This window comes from Oryctolagus cuniculus, chromosome 9, assembly GCF_964237555.1.
Source record: "Oryctolagus cuniculus chromosome 9, mOryCun1.1, whole genome shotgun sequence".
Classification (NCBI taxonomy): Eukaryota; Metazoa; Chordata; class Mammalia; order Lagomorpha; family Leporidae; genus Oryctolagus; species Oryctolagus cuniculus.
The window spans coordinates 83,859,103-83,880,835 of NC_091440.1; the positions used below are offsets into that span (position 1 = coordinate 83,859,103).

Genomic DNA, 21,733 nt, shown 5'->3' on the forward strand with positions numbered 1-21,733 from the left:
TTAGGCAGGGAGTTAGAAATCAGCCTGAGAGAAATGCAATGGCACATCTGCAGAAGCTCACTTGGGAAGCAGCCCAGCATCTACACTTCAAAGTGCTGCCCAGACCCTGAACACTTTCCAGGTGGTCCCAGCCCTTCCCCCAAGGAAAGCTCCCGGGAGAATTCTCTCTCCCCAGGACCAAATGGGTTACCTGGCCTGATAACATTGAGCAATAAAACCTTGACATTTGGGCCGGCACTGTGTTGTGGGGGTAAAGCCACACCTGCAGTGCCAGCATCCCATATGGGCGCCAGTTCAAGTCCTGGCTAATCCACTTCTGACCCAGCTCTCTGCTATGGCCTGGGAAAGCAGTAGAAGATGGCCCAAGTGCTTGAGCCCCTGCACCCATGTAGGAGACCCAGAAGAGGCTCCTGGCTCCTGATTCAGATAGGTGCAGCTCTGGCCATTGCGGCCATTTAGGGAGTGAACCAGTGGATGGAAACCTCTCTCTCTGCCTCTCTGTAACTCTGACTTTCAAGTAAAATAAATAATTTTTAATAAAATAAAATAAAACCTTTACCTACTTCCTCCAAGGCAAGCACCCTAGGCCCAGCAGGTGCCCCCACCCCCCCCCCCACCTCCTCAATCCCACCCCACCCCACCCCATCTGATGACAAACCGGGGAAGGAATTTCTTAATTTACACTCAGCAAACCTTTTGTCCTGGAGGAGAAGGGGGAGGAGGTAATGAGAAACGGCAGGAACGAACTGGACCGTTCCCTTAGAAGCTTCAGTCTGAACAAAGACTGCGCACGCTTGGCTCTCTCCACTCTCAGCTGAGCCGCCTGCCTGGCCTGCCAGGTGTATTCTTTGCATTTAACCATGCAACCTTGCTTTCCCCCAGTCTGAGTGACTGGGCTCTCTCTCTGTCCCTTCCGTTCTGACGGATGCCCTGTCCTCAGTAAAGCCCTGCTCCTTTGCTCTCTGTTCTACGCCTGAATTCTTTCTTGTGCCAAGACAAGAACCCCCCAGGACTCATCTCCATTGAAACACCCCAGTGATTCTGTTGAATCTAAAATCAACTGATCTTCTAGGAAGAAGGGGGAAAAAAGACAACACACTCAGATAATAACGCCCAGGGAATCAGTGCAATTCCTGTTGCAACCATATGTTTTCCTGAACCAAGATGCAGAACACATGGACACTCCTTTGCTTGGCACACAGCTCCATAACGGGATAGAGTATTCTACTTCATTGCTGCCTTGAAACCCTGGAACAGATGACTGCTAAAATGAACCTTCTAAATGCTCATTCATCTTTAATGTGTATTTTTATGCATGTGAAATATATCATACACATAAAAGGGATTTATAAGAACTATGCACAGTATAAAGCTTAATAAAAAGAACACCCATGAACCCACCATCACAGTTAACAAATATATGTCAGTTTGTTACTAATAATAGCACTTAATATTTCCTGAGCACTTATCATGTGCCGGGTGCTCTTCTGAGTACTTCATATATACGATCTGATGGATTCTCAGAACCTTCTAGGGTAGAGGCTGCCATCGCGGTGTTTCCAATTGGAAAAGCTTGCTCCAGGACACACAGATAACGAGCGGTTCTGCCAGGATGCGAATCTGGCTAAGCTGACTCTGGAGTCCTCTTTGTAATCCCTACACTACCCAGAGGCCCTTCGTTATCCAGGATATTGGAACAAATTGCCCATAAAATGACATTCTGTAATTCAAACCCAACTTTCCTACAGATTCCTACAATTGCAAAGAGAGAAGTGCTAGAGGGGAACAAGCTAAGGACATTCAGGGAGAGGGGCCAGAGTGGGCAGGGGAAGGCCACTGGGAAACACTGGCTTCAGGCTGTGTCCACTGGCCACAGGGGTGACAGACCTGGAGACATAGAAGCCTCTGTAACTGTAACCCATTCTTCCTTTCCTGTCACAGTTGTACCATTGTCATCCTGACCCAAGCTTACTTAAACCTGAGACTGTCTCCTATCTCCCCTAAAATGGTAAGATTAACACTGAGTGGAATGAAAAGCCCTGACAAGATAGGCTTAAAGATTTATTCATTTATTTGAAAGTCACAATTACAGAAAGAAAGAGACAGAAAGAGAGAGGTCTTCCATCTGCTGGTTCACGCCCCAGATGGCTTCAACAACCAGGGCTGGGCCAGGCCAAAGCCAGGAGCCAGGAGCTTCTTCTGTGTCTCTCACATGAGTGGCAGAGGCCCAAGTCCTGGGGCCATCTTCCATGGCTTTTCCCAATTAGCTGGGAGACGGATTGGAAGCGGAGCAGCTGAGGCACGAACTGGCACCCATATGGAATACTGGCATTGCAGGCAGTGGCTTTACCCACTATACTACAGCACCAACCCTGGCCTGAAGCTTTTGACTGCCTCACCCTTCCAGTCCCCAGGTCCCCACAACCCTGTCCTTTGCAAATGAAGAGGTAAGTGGAGATTTCCTCCACCAAGATATGGAGCAAGAGTATTTCCATATTAACCTGGGGCATGAAAATGGAAAATTACCTTTTGCCAACACAGCCTGCCTCCCTCTGTATACTGGCTCATAGAATAAGGTGCTGCAATATGATAATACATCCATGCCCATCAAAGTACACCCGAGGCGGAACTACCATGGGCATTTGGGCTGCTGTTTCTCTGCATCTTTTCTTTAACGTACTCCCTTCCAATAATTGATGATAAATACTTATTTCAGGAGACTCAGTCCTCTCAATTCCTTTCCTTGTAGAAATCACCTTCATGAGAAAAGTCAAATACTTCAGTTCCTGGAATAGCCAACAGCATACCAAGAATAAGTGTCAAGGCCACTCTACAAGGTGGTAATGGCTGTATCAACAAAAGTTCTGAACTTGGGCCTCTTCCCCACCCGGGGCCACTTGGGTGACCAAGACAGAGAACAGAGAAGAGAATTTGCCACTGAGTCTTCTTGCTCATGATCTGGGCGTGGGGTTAGAATGTCTTGATAGCTCATGAAGCAGCAGGAAGCCATTGCTCAAATAAGTGACATCCCAGTTATTGCCACGAGGTAGGAGCCAGATTAGGTCTCAGCGATGAGCTGGCCTCTTCTGTGATGAGGGGTTCTCTGGAGACACAGAGACCCTGACTGTCCACAGGGAGGAGGACCTCAGGGGAAGAGGGAGCGTCTCACCCGCAACAGGGCCCTGGTGGGCCAGGCGGGCCTGTGAGGCTCCCCCTCCGCTGCATATCTGATGTGATTTGAAGGTGCTCTCCAAGGTTCATGTGCCGGAAGCCAGGTCCCCCTTGTAGTGGTCCTGAGAGGTGGTGGATCTCTAAGAGGTGGGGCCTGGTAGAAGGCAGAGAGATCGTGGAGGCTCCACCCTTAGAAGGGATTCATTCAGGTCTCATGGAACTGAATCAGTTCCCTCAAGAATGGGCTGCGAGCACGCAAGTTCATTCAGCTCTGGAGGTCCACATGATCCGGTCTGCTCTGGCTCCCACCCTTGGAATGCCATTCACAGGCCACCATCAGCAGAGCTGATCAGACACCAGTGTCATGCTCTTGAACTTCCAGAACTGTGAGTTCTATAAACGTCTTTTCTTTATGAAGAACTCAGCTTCATACTGTGCCAGTGTCCACAGTGAGTGCAGAGCTGTGTGCATGCCCTGAGGTGTGGCCACCGGGAACCTCTTTAGGAGAACTCACAGATGGAGAGGGCTGAGTACCTGCTCCCTGGGGGTCCCTGAGAAGAGGTTATGGACCCTTGTTCGCTTTCAATCAAATTTCCCTGGGATACATTTTGACAAGTGAGGAATCAGTGACATTTTATGAAATGTCCATGAGAATGTATGTTCAGCTTTCTAGATGCGGGTGCCTGCCAAGGGGAGAGTGGACAGCAGCTCCTGCCACAGGCACCTCTGGCCCAAGAGTTCCAGCAGGAGTTTTTCAGTCAGCTAGCCCTATCGCAGAGCCAAGAGCCAATCAGCAGTGTGTTCCTACAAAAGACACTCCTGGGAAACTAGGCCCATGCTGTGGTTGCCAAATGCCAGAAAATTAAAAGGACAAAGGTTGAAACGCAAGGCAGGAGAAGATGAAATGATAAAAAAAAAATTCCTTACTACACGCATGCAGACACATATGTGTCATGGCTATTTTCATCCAATTGCAAATTTATCCTGAAATGGCTGAAAATGGCTCAGAGCCAGATCATGGGAAGTTTTAATTCTACAAATAACTTCTAAGGGGGAAAGTAATCATTTCAACTGACATAGTTATATCTTAGTAGTGTGGCATGCCAGGGTTAAAACCTCTTTCTGGCAAATGTCAGAACTGAGATTATCAGTGGGAAAAAAAACAAAAGAACTTTTAAAATGACTCAACTTTAGACAGCTACAAGGGGACTTCCAAAAGTTCATGGGAAATGGAATTAAAGAGACAAATTTATGGAGCCCATGTTGCAGTGCAGAGAGTGAAGCTACCCCTTGAGATGCTGGCGTCCCATCTTGGAATGGTACCCCAGTTGCTCCGCTTCTGCTCCAGCTCCCTGCTAATGCACCTGGGAAGGCAGCAGAAGATGGCCCATGTATTTGCACCCCTGTCACCCATGTGGGATACCAGAATGGAGTTCCTGGCTCCTGGCTTCATTCTGGCTGAGACTTGGCTGTTGCAGCCATTTGGGAAGTGAACCAGCAGATGGAACATCTCTGTCTCTCTCTGTCACTCCACCTTTCAAATAATAAAGTAAATCCTTTTTTAAAGTGTAGTTAATGCAAACAACTTTGAAATCAATGCATAGTGTTTTATTATATGCGTTCTCCATGAACTTTCTGAATGCAGGTGTGTTTCAGGTTGGGCTTTCACTGCAGCCTCTGTGTGCTCCCAGGTGGAGCTGTGCAACCAGTGTGCACCGGGACCTCCTGTCTCCTCCTGCCCTTTCTTTGTGCTCTCTCACTCTCACTTCCACGTTTTTCCCCAGTTCCTTTCCTCCCTCTCAACAGAGAGTTCCACTCCAGTGCTATATTAGTGTCTTTCCTGCCCTATATCTATTCTTAGAATAACCTCCCATTACCTGGGCTAACACTGGTTCTACTTGCAAACACCCAACATGTTTCACACTGACGTAAGCATGCAGGGCACAGTGTGAACAGCACTGGTCTCAGGCAACCACCAGTGTCTAGGAGCAAGAAGCAAGACAGACGTCCAGATAACGGGAATCTAGGCATGCTATGCAGGTGCAGAGTTTAAGCTGGGTGAGCCGACATGGTGGGGAGCCAGTGTGCAGGCCAGCGAGGGCTTCCTGGAAGAGCTGGAAACTAAGGTAAATCTCTGAGGTGCACATGAGAAGGCTAAATAAGAAGTCTGGAGAACAGACTGGCCTGTCTTCAAACAAGGCTGTCTTCACGGTGTTGGGGACAAAGTGTTGGTTCCTGGAGAATTCTGGCACCTACTTGCACAGCTGCAGGAGCTCTGTATTGTGCACGAGCCAGAAGCCTCTGCTGTGGCTCTGTCCCCAGCTTTGCATCTTCCAGGATATATCGCCGAGACACAGCACCCACCCCAGACTCCCCACAGAGGACAGCCTAAAAGAACTTCCCTTGCCTGACCAGAATTAAAAATCACACCACCCCCTGGCTCTCCCATGGGTGTTATGCTTGCCCCATCTGTGGAGGACTCCAGGCCAGCCCATCCTGCAGCCCTGACTGACAGCAATAGGGAGAAGAGGTAGAGGGGGTGAGAGAGATAGAGAGAGAAGCAGATGAATCTCATTTTTCCTTTCAAATGCAGTTTGGGGACTTTTTTAAAGCTCATTTTATGTTTTGATGGGCACAGTATATTTGTACATATCTACAAGTGCAATGTGATGTTTCAATTCATATACACACGGGGTAATGATCGAATCAGGGCAAATAGCACAGCCATCACCTCAACCTGTCATCGGTGCTCAATGGGATTACATTCAGATTCCTCTCCTCTGGCTACTTCGAAATGCACAATGCGTTGTTAACTATAGGGCCACAGAAAACCGTAACTTGTCCCTTCGAAGTGATTGTGACATTGTACCCGTTGTCCCCCTTGTCTTCCCCCATGTTCTGCCCTGGTACCTTCTTCTACTCCCAAGTGCTACTAGACCAACTTTTTACCTTCCACATAGGAGCCAGCTTTCGCAGCATTCGTCTTTCTATGCCTGGCTTATTTCACTCAAATGATGGACTCCACACGTCTCATGGCTGAATAGTATTCCATTGTGTATGACTGCCACATTTTCTGTATCTGTCCGTCCAACGGTGGGCACTTGGGTTGATTTCCAGAAAGCAGGATGATTCTTAAGAATCTGCTCTCAGGAGCCAGCATTACAATCCAACCGGTTACGCTGCGGCTTTCAATGCTGGCATGAGCTGTCAGACTGCCAGCTGGAGTCCTGGCTGCTCCGCTTCCAATCCAGCTCCCCACTAACGTCCCTGGGAAAGCAGCACATGGCTGAATGCTTGGGCCCCTGCCTCCACGTCACCCTGGCCCAGCCCTGGCTGTTGCGGCCATTTGGAGAGAGAAACAGCAGATGGAAGAGCGCTCTCTCTCTCTCTCTCTCTGTGTCCATACACAGCCTTCAAATAAATAAATGTCTTTTTTAAAAAAAGTTTTAAACCTGCTCTTGGGAAAACCACTTCCTGTGCGGGCCTCAGTTTCCTGGTCTGTGAAATGAGCACGCGGGTCCTGCCGGGCTGGCTGCTGTCTGCTCCCTTCCTCTTTTCCTCCAGTCTTCCCTTCTCTTCCAGGACCGCGCCCCACTTCCGGGAAAGCACTTGAGCTTGGCTCCTCTTGCTCTTAAGGCTCTTTCTCAACACTCTGCCCGGGGTTCCAGGGCAAAGCAGCCAGCCAGGCGTGGCGGTGCCCGGGGTGGTTCCTAGGTCTCCCCCTTCCCCGGGGCGGAAACTCTCCCCTGGGCTTCCAGACTGCCTGTTCAGCCCTGGCGGCTCGGCCCGCAGGTCTGTCCCAGGCTGTGGGCAGGGGGCAGGAACCCCAGCCTGCCTTGCAAAAGGCAACTGAGACGCTCTGGAAGCTGGCAGAACGCGGCTTAGGAACGGCCTCCCGTTTCTCCCTTGAACTCACTGTTGACGGCTCCCAGGAGGAGGGTGCCCAGGTTGCCCCGGCGCCGAGCACCCGTCCGGGAGAGGCCGGGGCGGGCGAAAGGTGCTGTGGTCGAGGAACCGGGCTTGGGGAATGCCGGCTGCACGTGGCCCGCGGAAAACACTGCTGAGGTGCGCTCTGCGCCTGCCTCTGCCCGTTTGTGCTGGAAGTTTCCTCCCCGCCTTCCTTCTCCAGAAGGAGCTCCTGTCACAGCCCTGCCCACGCGCACCTGCAGAAACCACAGGTAAAGGCCCGCGCTCTGCCTAAGGAGCCCAGGGGAGCAGAGCGGCCCACCCCACCTCCACGCCGCCCAGCTCGCTCCAGCTCCCGGCCTCAGCCTCCTCTTGCACTCCAGAACAGCAACTGCCAATCAAACTCCCTAGCCCCACCCCGGAAGTCACCGCCCGCACTTCCAAGGGTAGGTTTTGGAATGGATGTGCTGCCTGCATCTGTTGTTCTCCTCTGTGCCTTGATCTCTCCTTGCCAGCACAGGAGTTACGTGCTGCCTTTAATCCTTGTCAGGGACCTGGCCTGTCTGCCAGTCCAGCCTGCGTGTCACTAGAGGAGGAACGCGCCATGGCGGTGGCGCCGGCCCCTATGCCCACAGCCAGTTCATAGTCAGAGACTCCTTTTTCCATTTTGTGTTTTGGCTAATGACACAAGTAGACGTGTTCACGGTAGGATTACATGTTTATTGGCAGAAAAATGCACAGCCTCCAAAGCAATGAAAGAAATGCAGATTTTTCTAAGTGGAAGATACACTTTTATGTGAATGAAATTAAGACAAATCAACAGAAATGATAAAATGCTCTGCAGGGATAATTATGGGAAGCCAGATATGCATACAGCTCGTGCTGCACGGGAGATAGGCCAGCTGTCATCTGGTTCAAGATTTGTGGAGGGGCCAGCGCTGTAAAGCCGCCACCTCCAGTGCCAGTGTCCCATATGGGTGCCAGTTCAAGTCCCAGCTGCCCCACTTCTGATCCTGCTCTCTGCTGTGGCCTGGGAAAGCAGCAGAAGGTGGCCCAAGTCCTTGGGCCCCTGCACCCGCATGGGAGACCCGGAAGAATCTCCTGGCTCCTGGCTTCGGATCGGCACAGCTCCAGCCATTGCGGCCATCTGGGGAGTGACCCAGTGGATGGAAGACCTCTCTCTCTCTCTCTCTCTCTCTCTCTCGCTGCCTCTCCTCTCTCTAACTCTGACTTTCAAATAAATAAATAAATCTTTAAAAAAAAAGAAAGAAAGAAAGTAGAGAGAAGCAATAAACAAACACCTATGGTCATAGCCCTCACCGATGACTTCCATTACCAACTTGCTGGGGAGTCTAGGAGTGCCTCTGTGCATGTGTGTGAGTGTGAGGGGTGTGAGATTGTGTGTGTGTGCATATAGCACCACAACATGACACAGCTACACTGCCTTGGACACAGCCTCTCCACTGTATCCTGCTCTGTTCTGCTAGAGCTCTTTCCTCAAGCCTTGAAGCAAAATCTAGGCATAGCCCGTGGCTTCTTGGTGGCTTTTAAGTATTAACAGGGGCCAGCATTGTGGTGCAGCAGGTTAAGACATTGCTTGGATGCTGGCATCCCATACTGAGTGCCCATTGGAGTCCACTTCTGATCCAGCTCCTTGCCAATGAGCCTGGGAAAGCAGCAGAGGGTGACTCGAGTACTTGGACCCCTGACATCCATGTGGAAGACCCAAATGGAGTTCCAGGACATCATACTTAGTGAAATAAGCCAGTCCCAAAGGGACAAATACCACATGTTCTCCCTGACCTATGATAACTAATAGAGCACCTAAAAGGCAATCTGTAGAAGTAAAATTGACTCTTTGAGAAGCAATGTCTTGAACAGCCCTTGTCTTGACTGTTGAGGAACAGTTTTTTTCTCATAATATTTGTTGAACTCTTTACTTAACATAGAGTTAAATATATGTGTATAAAGTCAACTGAAAATAGTAAAAAATAAGAGTGGGAATAAGAGAGGGAGGAGGAAGAGGGGTAGGAGTGTGGGTGGGAGGGTAGGCACAGAGGGAAGAATCGCCATGTTCCTAAAGTTATAGTTATGAAGCATATGAAGTTTGTAACTGTAAAGCTGTATAGTTTTGCATACATTCCTACAGACTTACTTCTAAGGATACAATTTAAAAACTTGCCATGAGACCCCAAACCACATTAAGCTGGGTAGTAAAAATACCATCTTAAGTCTTAAAGTGATCATATGGATAGGATTAAGTGTTAAAGTGATCCTATAGAGAGGACTAAGGGTCTATTAATAATAATAGATAGAATTAAAAAGGAATAAATGCTCCAACATGGGAAGCAGGCCACACAGCAGACTCATAGAATGACAATCACTTTAAGTAACATTCCGACCTCAGAATCAGCCCTAAAGCACTATGGTCTGGCTGAAAAGCCCATGATAGCATTTCAGGCATGGAAAGCCAAGACATCATGGCAAGAAAATGTCCTGCATGAAGGACCTCAGTGGGTGAGACCCAGTGGAAAGAAATGGCCATCGAAGAAGGAGATACTTTTCTCTGAAGGGAGGAGAGAACTTCCACTTTGCTTATGTTCTAGTCTAAATACTGACAGAGTTTGTGGATTCAAAAGGCTTCCATAGACTGGGTTGCTCACGTCAAGAGCCTCGGGTGATCACTGACATCATACATGAGAGTGTTAATCGTTAAATTAATATCAGGAGTCACTGGGCACTAACTTCCCAAGCAGGACCTCTGTCCTCAAAAAGTTGTATTTCAAGAGTTAACTGCAAGGCCAGCACTGCAGCTCACTAGGCTAATCCTCTGCCTGCGGTGCCAGCACCCCAGGTTCTAGTCCCGGTTGGGGCCCCGGATTCTGTCCCGGTTGCTCCTCTTCCAGTACAGCTCTCTGCTGTAGCCCGGGAAGGCAGTGGAGGATGGCCCAAGTGTTTGGGCCCTGCACCCGCATGGAGACCAGGAGGAAGCACCTGGCTCCTGGCTTCAGATTGGTTCTGTGTGCCGGCTATGACAGCCATTTGGGGGTGAACCAATGGAAGGAAGACCTTTCTCTCTCTCTCACTGTCTAACTCTGCCTGTCAAAAAAAAAAAAAAAAAAAAAGAGTTAACTGCAAAACTTGTTCTTAAAGATTTATTTCATGTTAGTGTATTAAGTGGAGCATATTCTTATTTCTCTTAAGTTTTAGTTATGCCTAAGTGTCCGAGTCCATTGCTTGTTTTCTTAGGTGCTTCCTTAATTAATGATAAAACTCGTTCTCAAGGACTTACTTTCTGTTAATATATTAAATGGAGGATATTCTTGTATCTCATAAGTTATAGTTATGTCTAAGTGCTCACAAAAGATGTATCATTTTTGGGGTGTTTCTTTTTTTAACTTTATTTAGTAAATATAATTTCCAAAGTACAGTTTATGGATTATAATGGCTTTTCCCCCCATAACTTCCCTCCCACCCACACCCCTCCCATCTCCCGCTCCCTCTCCCATTCCATTCACATCAAGATTCATTTTCAATTATCTTTATATACAGAAGATCGATTTAGTATATATTAAGTAAAGATTTCATCAGTTTGCAATCACACAGAAACACAAAGTGTAAAATACTGTTTCAGTACTAGTTATAGCATTACTTCACATTGGACATTGGACAACACATTAAGGACAGATCCCACATGAGGAGTAAGTACACAGTGACTCCTGTTGTTGACTTAACAATTTGACACTCTTGTTTATGGCATCAGTAATCTCCCTGGGCTCTAGTTACAAAAAATCAGCCAAACGAGGAGCTGGTTTTTTGAAAAAATAAACAAAATTGACACCCCATTGGCCCAACTAACTAAAAAAAGAAAAGACCCAAATCAATAAAATCAGAGATGAAAAAGGAAAGGTAACAACAGACACCACAGAAATAAAAAGAATAATCAGAAATTACTACAAGGACCTGTATGCCAGCAAACAGGAAAATCTATCAGAAATGGATAGATTCCTGGACACATGCAACCTACCTAAATTGAACCAGGAAGACATAGAAAACCTAAACAGACCCATAACTGAGACAGAAATTGAAACAGTAATAAAGGCCCTCCAAACAAGGAAAAGCCCAGGACCAGATGGAGTCACTGCTGAATTCTACCAGACATTTAAAGAAGAACTAATCCCATTTCTTCTCAAACTATTCAGAACAATCGAAAAAGAGGGAATCCTCCCAAATTCTTTCTATGAAGCCAGCATCACCTTAATTCCTAAGCCAGAAAAAGATGCAGCATTGAAAAAGAATTACAGACCAATATCCCTGATGAACATAGATGCAAAAATCCTCAATAAAAATCTGGCCAATAGAATGCAACAACACATCAGAAAGATCATCCACCCAGACCAAGTGGGATTTATCCCTGGTATGCAGGGATGGTTCAATGTGCGCAAAACAATCAATGTGATACACCACATTAACAGACTGCAGAAGAAAAACCATATGATTATCTCAATAGACGCCGAGAAAGCATTTGATGAAATACAAACACCCTTTCATGATGAAAACTCTAAGCAAACTGGGTATGGAAGGAACATTCCTCAATACAATCAAAGCAATTTATGAAAAACCCACGGCCAACATCCTATTGAATGGGGAAAAGTTGGAAGCATTTCCATTGAGATCTGGTACCAGACAGGGATGCCCACTCTCACCACTGCTATTCAATATAGTTCTGGAAGTTTTAGCCAGAGCTATTAGGCAAGAAAAAGAAATGAAAGGGATACAAATTGGGAAGGAAGAACTCAAACTATCCCTCTTTGCAGATGATATTTTGGGGTGTTTCTTTAAAATTGATTAAGTTTATAAAAAAAAAAGAAGTGAAATTAACTTTGAGATGCAATGACTTTGAACAGCCCTGTCTCAACTGTTGAGGAAGAGTTGTTTTTTGTTTTTGTTTTTGTGCAAATTGTTGAACTCTTTACTTAGCATAGAGTTTTCTTCTGTGTATAAAGTTAATTGAAAATCGATCTTAGTGGAGAATGGGACTGGGAATGGGAGAGGAGGGGGAGGGATGGGAGAGTGGAGGGCAGGTATGGTGGGAACAATCACTGTAATCCTACAGTTGTACTTATGACATGCATGACATTTGTATTCCTTAAATATAAGATTTCTTTGGGGAAAAAACATAAATATTGGACAGTCTCATTTTTAGGAATTAAAAATTCAAGTCCAATCTAAATCGAACCGTGTCTCTCTCGTCTAGTCCACAGCACTCTCATTCCCCTGTCAAGCCTGGCCAGTGCCTGCGCCTGCAGGGGGAAGGAGGAAGGTGTCCCCTCACCCACCCCTGCTGTTCCACTTCCTCCCCATGGAAGATAGAGAGGGGAGGAAGTGCTTTGTGTGTGTTTGGTTTTGATTTGGCTGTCGCCAAGGGCGCTCTTTGCTATCAGATGCCCTCTGTCACTGCGGACTGGACGGTGTCAGCCAAACCCGGCTTTGTTTCTCCTGGGACACTTGGAGGCTCCATGTGATCCGTCTGGTGGAGACAGCCCAGGAGGACCATGGGCCTCGGTGTTCAATGCTGCCCAGGGGCTGCCTTCCTGAAGGGACCCTGGGCCAGGGCCAGGGCTGAGGGCGACTGCGGGAGCGGCCCTGCGGGTGAGGACCCTCAGGCTGTGGGTTCCTGCGGCAGGCGCCGGTTGGGTGCCGCGTTAGACAGCTCTCCACAGCAGTGACCTGTACACTGCGAACGAGTCATTGCATAGTGCACCGTGGGAGAATGCTCTTTCCTGCTACTTTCACTGCTACAATTGAGGACCTTCACTGGATCCCTTCCCAGACACCAAAACCCCAGCTGCCCTGAGACACGGGTCTCCCAGCCCTCACCTCAGAATGCCTCGCCTTCATTCCCCCTTCACTCCATGTAAAACAAACTCTCAACCCTCAACGTCCGACAATTCCTTCTTTATATCTCTTAACCATTGCCTCAATTGATTCATGTAACTACAGGAGCCCCCATCAAGAGGAGGAAACATCCTCTCCATGGCTCCCCAAAGAAAAAGAGCCCTATATGGCAAGGCTATGCTCCCCACAAAATGCAAACCCACACTGGAACAGGCACTACTGAGACATTGGTGGCCAAAGGAGAACAATGCCGGGTACACTCATCATGACCCCTTTCTCGGTGCATCCGTGCAGTTATAGTGCAGTCCCTTAGCTGGGTGGTTTATAAATAACTAGAAAGTAATTCCTGGCCGGCGCCACGGCTCAATAGGCTAATCCTCCGCCTGCAGCGCCAGCACACTGGGTTCTAGTCCCAGTCGGGGCGCCGGATTCTGTCCCGGTTGCCCCTCTTCCAGGCCAGCTCTCTGCTGTGGCCCAGGAGTGCAGTGGAGGATGGCCCAAGTGTTTGGGCCCTGCACCCCATGGGAGACCAGGAGAAGCACCTGGCTCCTGCCTTCGGATCAGCGTGGTGCGTTGGCCACAGCGCGCCGGCCGCAGCGGCCATTGGAGGGTGAACCAATGGAAAAGGAAGACCTTTCTCTCTGTCTCTCTCTCTCTCACTGTCCACACTGCCTTTCAAAAAAAAAAAAAAAAAAGTGATTCCTTGCAATTCTGGGGGCTGTGAAGGGACAAGACAAGCACCCTCAAACCCTAGCAGTCCTCGTGGACTCTTGCCAGCGGCTGGAATTCCACCATGCTGTGATCTACAAGGAGCCAAGTGCAGCTTCTGTTCCCGTGGTTCTCAGTCTGGGCTGAAGCTGCCCCTCTGGGGTGGCGGGTCTCCTATTTCTGACCTCAGAACCCTTTGAGTCTCGTAGGCAGTACTGAGAAACCCCTACAGCTCTTCTTTATGTGGGGGTATGCTTACCAGTACTTAGCATTTTAGAAATCAAAATCAAAGATTTAAAAACATGTTGATGTCTACCTCATTTTTAAATTACCAAAATAAACCTAATACTGTTAACATAAATTGTGTGTGTCTATGAAAAATAGAAAAAATATAGCTAGGAAAACAGCACTGCTTTATCTCTTTAATGAAATCAGGTTTCTTAGAAAAGGACTGGATTCTCCTGCCTGTTTCTGCGTTTAGTTTCCTTGTCACACCCTCTGTAGCCGGGAAAACGCCACAGGGCATGGGCAAGGATGTAAGCGTGAAAAGGCAAAGAGCATCTTGTATTCTTACGACACCAGTTTCAGCCTTGAATATTCCCTGTCTCTGCACCACATCTGGAGAACAGCTGCTTGGAAAAGTCTTTGGAAACACAAGAGTCTTTTCCAGCTAGCCCAGTGAGTTGTGGGGATTGAGGGGTGGGGGATGCTGGATGGCTGAGAGTCCTGTGCAGCCCCAAACCCTACACAGAAAAGAATCTCCGCAGCCCACAACAGCCAGGTGCCCAGTGGGGAGACTGAACTAGCTCCTGCAGGAGAGGTGCATCCTCACCACAGCAGAACTTTGTAAGAAACTAACACCAGGGGCCGGCACTTTGGCGCAGCGGGTTAAAGCCCTGGCCTGCAGAGCCGGCATCCCATATGGACGCCGGTTCAAGACCCGGCTGCTCCATTTCCAATCCAGCTCTCTGCTATGGCCTGGAAAAGCAGCAGAAGATAGCCCAAGTCCTTGGGCCCCTGCACCCGCGTGGGAGACCTGGAAGAAGCTCCTGGCTTCGGATTGGTGCAGCTCCAGCCGTTGCAGTCAAATGGGGAGTGAACCATCGGATGAAGGACCTCTCTCTCTCTCTCTGCCTCTCCTCTCTCTGTGTAACTCTTTCAAATAAATAAATATTTTTTAAAAAAGAAACTAACACCAACTTCACATGTACAAAATGGGGAAGGGAAATAAATACTGGCAATGATAGGGCCAAGCTGCTGACCAAGATGGCTCGGCTGACAACGAAACGGAATCTGATAGTGGTTTCGTTGGGCAGAGTTTCACCTACCATAGACTGCGTAGCCGGAATTACTGCACTTCCCAGGTGATGGCTAAGAAATAGCACTTGTAATCAACATGGTCCCACACTTGTTGAGTGCATGGTTTCTGTCATTTGCTGTTTAAAAATTCTGCTGGACCAAGGGCGGGCTGTCTGTGCAACACAGCAAATCTTAGTACCCACTTCTCTGCGGCAGCAGGAGTGAGGTCCTGGGCACAATGGGGTTTCCTGATCAGGACAGCACATGAACAGAAGGCACTCTGTCTAGTCAGCTGGAAAAAGTCCAAGATAATCTCTGCTAAAGTAGTTTCCTTGCAGTATGTGCTCTTAACCATATTATAACCATAAATCGGGATCGCTGTGGAGTTGGTGGAATTAAAGGGACATGGGGTTGCTAGTCAGGAAGCCCTGCTTTCTGAGAACTGCTTTGGAGGCTGGACTCAGGACGCAGAGGGCAACGCCTGCCCTGCTCCCCTGCCAGCTCCGTGGATGGACCCAGCAGTTCTACTCTTGTGTGCCTTCTGACTATAATCACCATCAGAAAGCTTTAGCAACTGTATGCATTTATTTGGCCTTTTTTTCCCCCTTTTTAACCTCCCAAAGTCCTTGCTGGCATCAAGTCTCCAACTCAGAATGTTTAGGGCATCCCCTCCACTCATTGAATAAATACATCATGGTTATTTAAGCATTGTTCCTTAAAAAACAAACAAAAAAAAACCAAAAAACAAAAAAACAAAAAACAAAAAAAAAACATTGATTTATCTGAAAGGCAGAATGACAGAGAGAGCGAGAGACAGAATAAGAACGTGCACACGAGAGAGAGAGAAAGAGAGAGAGAGAGAGGTGTCGGCATCCCATATGGGCGCCGGTTCGAAACCCAGCTGCTCCACTTCTGATTCAGCTCTCTGCTGTGCCTGGGAAAGCAGTGGAGGATGGCCCAGGCCCTTGGGCTCCTGCACCAGCGTGGGAGACCCAGGGGGTTCCCGGTTCCTGGCTTTGGATAGGTCCAGCTCCAGCTGTTGTGGCCAGTTGGGGGGTGAACCATCGGATGAGACTTCTCTCTCTCTCTCTCTCTCTCTGTGTAACTCTGACTTTCAAAAAAATAAATAAATCAGAAAAAAGAAAAGAGAGAGAGAGCGAACTTCCATCTGCTGGCTCACTCATCATATAGCCACAACAGCCAGGACTGGGCCAGGCTGAAGCCAGGAGCCAGGAACTCCACCCAGGTCTCCTACATAGGCCCAAGTACTTGGGCCATTTTCTGCTTCCCTCCTAGGCACATTAGTAGGGAGCTGGACTGGAAGCCCAGCAACCGACACTCAAATCAACACTCTGATAAAGGATGCCAGTACTGTAAGAGCCAGTTAACCTGCTATGCCCCTACACCAACTCCTATATGTGTCCCTTTGATGAGTAGGTAAGCCACGTAATATTTCTGACGATTGTGAACAACACTGTTTAGTATGCAAATTTTCCAGCCTGTTATTCACAGGCCTGCCTACTCTACTACCCATTAGTGATTTTTGGTTCTATGACACTCCATGAAAATCTTGTGCTTTCAGGCCCGTGTTGTGGCATAGCATGTTAAGCCTCCACATCCAATGCCAATATTTCATACCCAAGTGTGGGGCTGGCACTGTGGCATAGTGGGTAAAGCCACCACCTGCAGTGTAAGCATCCCATATGGGCACTGGTTCGAGTCCCAGCTGCTCCACTTCCCATCCAGCTCTCTGCTATGGCTGGGAAAGCAGTAGAAGATGGCCCAAGTCCTTGGGCCCCTACACCCATGTGGGAGTCTGGGAAGAAGCTCCCAGATCCTGGCTTTGGATTTGCACAGCTCCAGCTGTTGTGACCATTTGGGGAGTGAACCATTGGATGGAAAAAGACCCAGGTGCTCCACTTCTGATTAGCCCCCTGCTAATGCACCTGGGAAAGCAGCAGAGGATGGCCCAAGTCCTTAGGCCCCTGCCATCCGTGTGGGGGACCCAGAAGAAGCCTCTGGCTCCTGGCTTTGGCCTGGCCTAGCCCTGGCCATTACAGCCATTTGGTGACTGTACCAGCAGATGGAAGATCTCTCTGTGTGTGTATCCCTCTCTTCTCTCTGTAGCTCTGCCTTTCAAATAAGTTAATAAATTAAGTGGTTTTTTTTTTTGAACAAGAAAGAAAGAAAGAAAATTTTGGGCTTTGTCTGATTGCCCAGCCAACCTGAGATCTGTATTGGCTGCTCAGTGATTGTTCGCACCTTGGTTCCAAAATCAAACCACGGGTGCCACTCAGTTGGCGCTCACTGCCTTGACACGCCTGTGTAGTTCCTGCTTCCGCAGGAGAGTCAAACAGCCTGTGGGCAGGGCAGGTGTCCTGCAGAATCCTGAATGGAAGGGAGCTCCTTGAAGCATGTAGCCCAGCTCCTCATCGGGTTCAGTATATGAACATATGTATATATGTATAAATGTATACATATATATGTATATGTATATATGTATACTGACTGTCAATTAGATACTGGATCATAGATTTTAAGTTTTTTTTTAAAACAAACAGACAAAAACCAGGGCTACGCTACTCAAGTGAAAATATTTCATTGTAAAAATGAGAAGAAAATTAAGTCGGGCAAAAGGTATTTTCAAAGGTGTAGTGTGGGGAGCAACTCGGACTAGACTAAGTTACTGGAATTAAGACTTATTCTATGCATCTGCTCTCCCACAATATGGCACTGGGAGAGGAGTAAACAGCTTCTACATAGCTGCCTCCAGTTCGACCAGTAAACTGCAGGAGCTGATCCTGCTCCTGATTGGAGGAGAGCAGCGTACTCGGCGTGTGGGTAGCAGAGTTGGGATTGGTGGAAGAGGACTATAAAGGAGGAGAGAGACAACATGCACCAGGAACATCTAAAGGGAACATCCAGGTAACATCTGAGCAGCCCCCGAGAGAGCCGGCCGGCGGTGTGCTGCTCCCCCGCAGAAGTGGGGAAAGTGGCAGGGGGAGCCGCCCTTCCACGGAGGTGGAAGGGACGGCAGCCGACCCGGGAAGGACCAGCAGCAAACCCGGGAAGGGCCGAGCAGATAAAAGAACAGCGCAGGGTCCTGTGTCGTTCCTCCGTGAAGAGGGGGAGCGACAGTGTAGGGGTGAGTGGTCTTGTGATCACCACACCACTTGGGACACCCACATGCAAACTGCAGTGCTTGGGTGTAATATATGGCTCCAACTTGCAGCTCATGCACACTGAGAGGCAGTGGTAATGGCTCAAGTGGTTGTCTCTCTGCACCTGTCTCTTCCTCTTTTTCTGTCTGTCTCTCTGGCTTTCAAACAAATAGGATGTCTTTTTAATTTAGAAGGAGGTCAAGGACTCCCATCCTTTTCAGATGAGCCAATACTCATGCTGCAGGGACACGTGGAACAGTTCCTCCCAGGAACCATGTGCACGTTCTGCAGATCCAGATGCTGTGGTCAAGGTGGGTGCCAGAGCTGGAGGAGACACAGCACTGACTGTGAGGCGTGCTCAGTAAAGAGCCCTGTGAACGAATGCTGGGGGCATCCTCCAAGGTCACGGATGCCAGTCCCCAGACAGGGCACATCTGGGCCTCGAACAACCCCCTACCACCCTCTATCTGTAATGCAGGGAAACTGCCGCTGCCTTTCCTGCCTGGCCCCGTGGAAAGGCTGCTGGCTGCAAATGTTTGAGAAAATAGTGGAGAGGGTAAAGAAGATGTGGAAAATCACCTCCGAGACAGAACCACTAATAATATTTTGGAGAAGCTTGCAAATGCTACACACACCCACGCACACACATTCATATGCATGATTACACGCCACCATTGGGTTCACAGTGTATTTGCAACAAGAAAGCACAATAGGGGCTCATATATACATATATACGTGTGTGTATATATATATATTTACAACCTCATATGTGTGGTCAAGGTTACAAGTGAGGCTTATGAAGTCTGATCTGGCCCTGTCACCCACTAGCTCCACGACCTTGAACACGCTGCTCTCACTGTACATGCTCACTCACCTGAGAAATTGGAATAGCTGTAGTATCTGCCACCGCAAGGGTACTCTGAGATTAAACGAGGTGATGTGTCTAAAGTATTTAACAGCACCAGTGTAAAGACAGAGCTATTGGGCCTGCATTGTGGCATTGCGGGTAAAGCTGCTGCCTGTGATGCCAGCATCCCATATGGGCACCGGAACGAGACCTTTCTCCCTGTCTCTCCCTCACTCTGTAACTCTATAATAAGTAGAGTTTATTTTAAAAAGGAGGAGGAGGAAGAGGAGGAGGAGGAGGAGGTTGGGGAGTGGGAGGGAGAGGGGGAGGGGAAGGAGGAGGAGAAAATTACACTGACAGGATGTCCTGGACTTTCAGGTGGGACTGGAGACAGCAAGAGCTTACTTGATGCTTAGCCCCTTCCCACTGCCCATTTCACATGCCTCCCAAACCTCACTGTGCCTCCTTCAGTCTGGGACCAGAGAAGCAGAAGAGGGGGGAGCAGGTGTGGTTAATAACAGGGAAGCCAGGGTCCCATAAACAGAGGGACTGTCCCAGGAATGGCCTCACGGAGCGGTGGACTCCGGGAAGCCAACGTCACAGCGACTCCTTTCCCATTAATGGAGGCACGCGCCAGCCACCAGGAGCTTCAGCAGAAGCCAAACTCCCACCACAGCAACCCGTGTGCACCCAGCACCCAAGAAGCAGGCGAGTAACCTCTCTACAAAGCCCTTGCACTTGAAAATGATGCCGGGAAAGGATACAGAGGGGCTGCTGAACCGACGGAGAGTGCGTTTTAGACAATGGGAAGATTTCACTGTGTATTTAAAAAGGAATTACAAAACGAAGAGAGATCATCACTTAAACATTTACCTGAAAAATTCTCAAAGAAGAAATGCACCCAGAATTCCATTAAATTAGCAAATTCGAAGTTAACGTGTAAAAACAAAGTTTAGAAAACCTGTTCTGCTCAATGTTTCCAAGGTAGAGGCCATGAATTCCTTTCTCGTGGTCAGCCCAACACATGCGCCACACGTATAACTGTCCCCAAAGAGCTCAGATAAAGTCGATCGCCCCAAAAGGTGCCCGGCATAGCCACAAAGGACCCCCACAGCCTACTGAGAAGACGCCTCCTTCCCCACCTCGCGCGTGCTCGGGCCCAGCGCACCAAGTCCCCTCTTACAGCAGAGGCTGGTCCCGGGGCACCCAGCGTCCTGCCCCCGAAAGCGCGGTTCAAAAGAAGGGGCCAGCAAAGATGCCCCACGCTTGTACCTGCGCAGCGCCTACGGTATCTAAATGCCGACGCAGGAAGTAGAAGGTGGTGGCTGGGGGCGGAAGGAGAGGAACCAGGAGCTGTTTATAGTCTCCAGTTCAGAAGACTGGAAGGTTCTGGAAATGGATGGTCGTGATGACCGCGCAGCAGCATTTGAATGGCCTTAGGCTCCTGACTGTACCCCCTGGGAATGGTCAACGTGTTAGAGGGCTGGAGAATCAAGAGGCGGCGGCGGCGGCCCTGGAGGAAGGCGGGCGGGCGAAGCTGGAATGGGCGCAGCGGCCGCGTGGAGAGCCCGAGCGGGTCATCCGTTTTCGCGGGAAGAAGGGAGCCGGCTGCCAACGGGCGCTGCGGGCCGACAGTCCAAGAAAAAGAGCGCCAGGAAGGGCTTTGCTCTCCGCCCTCAAATGCCGCACCATGCGCGGGCCTCTCGCCGCCTCCCCCGCAGACGCGGGGCTGAAACCCCAAGACGACGCGCGGGTGACCTCGGAAGTCAGGGAAACCCTCAGAGGTCACCCCAGACGTCAGAGCCGCTCCGGCCACCCGGCCCTTCCTGAGGGGCCCCAACCCGCGCGCTCGCCCGGAGGGCGCAGGCCCCACGGCGGGGGCAAACAGAGTCTGGGGAGGCGCCCACCGTCTCGCCCCTCGCGCAGAGCGCGCGCGCAGGTGCACAGCGGCGCCGGGTCCCGTCGGTGTTACAGGACGGGAGGGGGCGGGCACCTAAGCGGGAGGCGCAGTAACCACCCAGAAAAACGCAGAAGCGAGAGCGCCGCCCTGCAGTTCGCGGCCTCCGTGAAGCGCACGCAGGCGCTCGCGGCCTCTCCTGCAGGGACACTGTTGCATGTTTTGCCCGTGCGACCACGCAAGCCCCCAGCGCTTCAGGCGTCGGAATCAACCGGCGTCCGCCCACCGGCCCCGGCCCGACCCCCGCCCCGGCCCCGGCCGCCCGCGAAGCTCCGCCCTCCAGCCCCGCGCCCCGGGCGCGCCCCGCCGCCTCGGCCGCTTCCGCCGCCGCCGCCTCCGCCCCGGCGCTAGCGCTAGCGCTCCTCCGCCAGCGCCCGGGTGGCAACGCCCAGGGTGGCGAGAGGCGGCGTCGGCGCCGCCGCGGAAATCTGTACACAGCTCACTGCGGCCTGAGTAGCTGGGTCTCTGTGGCGCAATCGGTTAGCGCGTTCGGCTGTTAACCGAAAGGTTGGTGGTTCGAGCCCACCCAGGGACGGTGGCGCTTCTTTTCCCGAGGGCTCCTTTTGAAGGGCGGCGGACCACGGAGAGATTTTTAATGGAAAAGAACTACGACGCTGCCACGTTTCCAGGACTGAGGACTGAGGACGGCAGCTGCCTCTTCCTGCTAGGGGGTGGGAAGGGGAGTCCCGAGGACAGCGCCGCGTGGTGGGGCGGCAGCCCCGGGGGTGGGCGCTGGGACTCGGAGCCCTGCCTGGCCCCGGGGCACTCGCATGTGCGCCTTAGGCC

General features: G+C 50.0%; 1 non-coding gene across 1 annotated transcript; it reads left to right on the forward strand.

The window, feature by feature from the left end:
* The first annotated feature begins 21,408 nt into the window (after nt 1-21,408).
* Nucleotides 21,409-21,482, forward strand: TRNAN-GUU (transfer RNA asparagine (anticodon GUU)). The gene has a single exon. It is a non-coding gene; the product is annotated as a tRNA-Asn (tRNA).
* The last annotated feature ends 251 nt before the right edge of the window (nt 21,483-21,733 follow it).